Source organism: Adiantum capillus-veneris, chromosome 16 (assembly GCF_014529385.1).
Source record: "Adiantum capillus-veneris isolate H3 chromosome 16, ASM1452938v2, whole genome shotgun sequence".
Taxonomy (NCBI): Eukaryota; Viridiplantae; Streptophyta; class Polypodiopsida; order Polypodiales; family Pteridaceae; genus Adiantum; species Adiantum capillus-veneris.
The window spans coordinates 30467434-30473223 of NC_140946.1; positions in this window are offsets into that span (position 1 = coordinate 30467434).

The window sequence follows — 5790 nt, forward strand, 5'->3', positions numbered from 1 at the left end:
CAACCTCGCTCTGATACCAATTGAAGAGTGCGCGTGTGTGGATGCATGAATGGAGTGCTGTGTGAGGATGGAGAGCACATAGTTGGTGGAGCACAATGAGTTATCATCTCAGGCTCCTTTTTCTCTATATATGTAAAGAATAAGAGAGTTAGTAATGAGTGTTCAGCCAATTCGCCTGAACCCCAACAAATTCCTTGATAGCTTCGAGTATGTTCGCTTCGGTAGATAGCCAATTGAGATGAATCAAACATTTGCACGATAAACCCTTTGGTGGCTTTGATGTAATTATGTGTAGTGACTTCTGCCAAATAATCCAAGCGCACAACAAATGCATCTTTACAAAGTAAACACATTTGTTATGGGACATTGCTCCTAGATATTGGCAAACCACCACACTCTTCTACAAGCTTAAGATCACCATGGGGCAACTTGACCTTGGTGACATTGCTATCCTGTACAAAGTTTGAGTGGGAATCAAATAGATTCCGGTCTAGCTTTGGTTAATAATGCATTTTCTAGGATGCCTTCAAAAGGACAATGCACTCCACACCTTCACTGCACAAACAAAAAGACAATTTTATGTAGGGCCGGCCCTCTAACTTGTTTACCATCTTTTGGTACGAGTTCTCCATTTACGTTACTATCACTTCTTGAAAATTAACAAAGCAAACTTGCGAAAGTTTTGTAGCAATATCAATGTACTTAAAAAATAATCTATGAAAAGAAAAATCCAACTATATCTTTAGAGGTTAGATTTTTAGTAAAAAGGAAAATCCCTCCCATAATTACTTAGGTTTTGTTACATGTTTTTAGACTAGTACACCTATAGTTAAGGGTGACACCAAGCGAGATGGATCAATACTTGATATTATAATATCACCATGCTTACTCAAGTCGTTGCTTGATCATGCTTTTCATTCTACATCCCACGGACACATTGGTCACGTTAGGTGTTAAGCTAACAACAAAGTTAAGCTAATTTATGCTCCCTTGTTCATTAGGACCTATTTTAGAATGCCATAAATAAACATGGCTTATAGAATAATTGTCTTATTATTTTCCTAGCTCAAATGGCTTTCTTCGGATGTACAAGTGGCAGTTGATTGCTTCTGATGTTCATATGGATTGGAAAGAACAATGTGTTCTTGATAATCATCTTGTTATTCATGTGTTATGTTAGAATGCCTAATCACAATATATGCCCAACAAGGCCAAGGTAAGAAATATCTTCAATTTTTAGTTAATGTGGACCGAGTATGGCATTGCTGTGGGCAAAAAAATCCATGATAAAATTGTTAGTCGAGGGGGTTGTCGAAAAAGAGTCGTGCTTGGCAATGCTTTATTCCACATGTATGCAAATATGTTATACTTATGAAAGCACACCAAGTTCTTAACAAGCTTCAAGTTTGGAATACGCTCTCTCATAATGCGTGATTAGAAGATCTACCCAAAAATGGTAGGGCCAAGAAACTTTGGTCTACTTTCAACAAAGATGGGTTTTTATTGGATGTAGTCCCTTGGATTGGACTTTTAGGAGGATACTAGTATGTGACCCGCGCGATGTTGCGGCCAAGAAAAGCATGTCAATTGGATCTCTCTCTCTCTCTCTCTCACACACACACACACACACACACACACACACACACACACACACACACACACACACACACACACACACACGAAGTCATATAGAGGTAGGGGTGTGTGTGTGCGTGTGTGTATCTATGCATCCACATGTGAGGAAAATGGAACTCTAGTCCTTGGAATCAATCTAAAAAGATAACAATACAGAGGTTTGCCTTCTCTCTCTCTTTATCTCTCTCATATTAGATCTTGAGATCAAGACTCATCGAGCAGATCTTTGCTATCTCTTTCTACACCTTCTTTTCTCCCTTCCTCTATTCTTTTGAGTTGAAGACCTGTTAGGTAGCTCTCTCTCTCTCTCTCTCTCTGACACACACACACACACACACACACACACACACACACACACACACACACACACACACACAATAAGCACATGGAGTGCTTTTAGCTAAATGGTTGCGACTAACTCATCCTTCACACGAATTCTAATATATTCAAACTACCCATATCTTCCTACTCATCGACCAATGACAATGTAAAAGATTTCTACTAGCTTGCTATTGTTGCACCATGCTATCAAAACCATGAATTTGCCCAAAGATGGGCTTCTCACGACCTTGAGTTGTTTGAAGCAAGACCTGTTTTGGTTAGTGCCACGCTCCACGGTGACTTTTGGAGGGCTACCAAGTTGCCAAGGAAAGTCTCTCTCTCTCTCTCTCTCTCTCTCTCTCTCACACACACACACACACACACACACACACACACACACACACACACACACACACCAAATCTTGAGTTCAAGACTTTCTTGCTAGATTTTCAATGTCCATTTGCATTCTTCCTATGCTGTTAAAAATTATGCTCTCTCTCTCTCTCTCATACACACACACACACACACACACGTATGCATGCGTGCACATACACCCATACCTTGGAATAGATGTAAAACATCTACATGTTCTTCAAATATGTGCATCTCAAGTAGTCAGAGGTAGTGTCTTCCAGAATATAAAACAACAATGCTAGCCACAGAAAAATCCCAAATGCATCCAATGCTAGGACGTGCTCCATCGTTGCATCCCCATCAAGATCTTTTTGTATTCAGCATTATGGTAAAAGAACCCATTTTGACGTTTCACTTCAATTGCATCCCTGATGATGTGAGGATGGGAGAGTGCATGGAGAAGAATGTGTCCCTAGTCTTGGACAGGTGAATGGGCTCCTACGTCTCTCTCTCTCTCTCTCTCTCTCTCTCTCTCTCTCACACACACACACACACACACACACACACACATAAACATAGCCTGTTGAGTTGTGGCTAGAGTTGTTTCCACCTAAGCCATTATCTTTTTATCGTCTCATTACTAGCCCCAACACTTAATGGTTCGAGCAAACCCATGTATACAACACCCATCTACTACTACCAAGTGCTCCCCACCAGCGAACGATGCATATCCCTTATTTGCCTCTACTTCACAACTGAGTTACTACTGCTGAACGTTGCATGCCATCCCTTGGCCAAACATAAAAAATACAATATCTCCATGCTCCAAAAGAGCCATGGTAGCAAAAAGAATCTACAAAGTGCAAATAATTTTAGTACAAAAATCTTCAAATATAGTAAATGTGCCTCTAAATGTTTTGGAAAAAAGCAAAGATAGCCGAATTATTATAAAATCATTCATTTAGTGTAATACCACACATAAATTTTCAAGATAATTTTGAAATTCTAGATTTGAAGGTGAGGAAAACTACAAAGTATAAAGAAATTGAGTGTAGAAGCCATCAAACATAATAAAGTTGCGTCTAAATTTTGTCATATATAAGTTTTTAAAGTTTTTGAGAGAAGCATTTTGCCTCAATTTGATTCAGTGTAACCCCCCTTACAAAATTTTGAGATTTGCCTTGAAAATTCTAATTTTTCTTTAAGCGCTAAAAAAAGCTCAGGTTTAGAGCAATCCCACCTATGAATTTTCAGATCCACCTTTAAATTCCAAGTCAATTCCATTCAAAAGCGATATCACCCACCAAGCTCAAAGAAATCCTAGCATAAAAACCTTCAAAAATAGCCGAGTGTTGCCTCCCGTTGTTCGCCTTCCATCACTTGAGCTCCACTTCAACCTTGGGCTTGCCTGCCTTCTACCTTGGATTAGTCGGATCAAACTTTTTCAATTATGTTAATTCCTGATTTTGTCAATTCTTGATTCTATAGATATCGCTTTGTCGATTTCTAATTGTAAGACCAATGCTTATTCTCCCTCCCCTCTCTCTCTAGTGCCAGTGTGAGAACCCTCTTACCCCCCCCCCCCCCCCTCTCTCTCTCTCACACACACACATACACACTCACATAGGTTGTCTCGAATGGCTCTCTCTCTTACTCACTCACACATATGCACTCTCTCTCTCTCTCTCTCTCACACACACACACACACACACACACACACACAGGATGAATCGAATGGACCATTCTCTATTTCTTAACAATCTCACTCACACACAAAAGTTTGCAATCAGCAACATTGCATTCTCTCTCTCTCTCTCTCTCTCACACACACACACACACAAACACACACACACCTTGGTGCAACGCTCTAACACCTCAACGAATGGTAGGTCGACTCTGTCTCTCATATACACTCACACAAAGGTAGAGGGTCTCTCTCTCTCTCTCTCACACACACACACACACACATAAAACACGAACATGTGTATGCAAATGTTGACCTTCAAGCATTGTCATCAAAGATCACTTACGGCATGGAAGATTCGTGCAAGCCTCCAAAGAGAGGTTTATTGGGTGAGATAGAGGGAAGTTCTTTATAGCCTTCAAAATGAAAAGTGAAGCCACCCTTCAAATGGATTTTAAAAGTAAAAGTAGTATGAGTGGTCAGTGTTGAAATTTATGGGCTCGAGCGAAACCCCATGGCCTTCCCATAAATATGATAAATATAGTACTAAGTTCTTTTGACTTTACATTCACAGTACAAAAAAGCGTTTTCATTTTCTACCATCTTAGTACTTATCCTTCACTTTTGGATTTCAAATTAATTTTTTTAAAAGGCTATCTTTGAAATGAAGAAGTGTGACATGTGGAGGGTCTCTCCTTCCTTGAAAATTTTAAGCTCCATTATAAAGAGTATAGATGCCTAGCAAGGGCTAGCCAAGAGGGAAATTATTTTTCTCAAGGTGCTCAATGCATGTGCTCCCATGGTGTTTTTTTAATTTTTTGGAAAACAACTTTGATTAGAACACTTTGGTTGATAGCTCTGAAGTTTACAATGAAATCAATTACTCATTTTTGTGTATAACACTAGTGTAATTTATATATCAAGATAGCTTGACATCACATGAGAATACAAATATTATACTAGCAATGTTTGCCTTTGATGTATACATCAAACTCTTTATCTACATATGTCCTCCTTACCCTTTCTCCCTCCTTCCATCTATGAAACTTATATCCCATCCCTCTACTTATAAGTTTAAAAAGAGAAATTATTGGGGGCCATTCCTTAATTTATACGGTTTTTTTATTTATCTTTAAACCCTCTCTTTTGCACTAACGTGGTATAACAAGTTTTCCACGTCCATCCCCCGCCCTTTGGCAGTTCTTGGACGACTTAGAATCCTGTTGATATTTATATACTATTATGTAGAAGTCTTAAGATAATAATGGGACTTGGATGAGAAAGCTTTAACTCTCTTGTTACATTTTTTAATTTCCCCCCTTGAGTTTGTATACTCTCTCTCTCTCTCTCTCTCTCTCTCTCTCCCCGTGCAAGTTCCAAAGTTTAAGTACCACACACCACTAGAGTGCTCAACTTTTGCTCACCGAACTTGCTTCCCTCTCATTTTCGACCATGGCCTGGACCTACATACTTCCCTCTTTTAGCCACAATGTGGGCTCTCCATTGCAACTGTCATCACCACCACGATCCTTGAGCTTCGAGAGTCACTTATCAACCCCACACATAGTACATCTCATGATGTACATTTGGTCCCATAGGCTATGTTTGACCTTTGAGGACAATAATAAAATCTCTTTGTCTCTCTCTCTCTCTTGGAACATTCACGCAAGAGGTATAATTGTAGAGAGAAACTATACTTGAACATGCTCTCTCTCTCTTTCAACTCTCGTCGAATAGAATAGTTTCCCACGATGTTAAAATTGTCTTCTTCTTCTTCGTGTGTCATTCCAGTTGA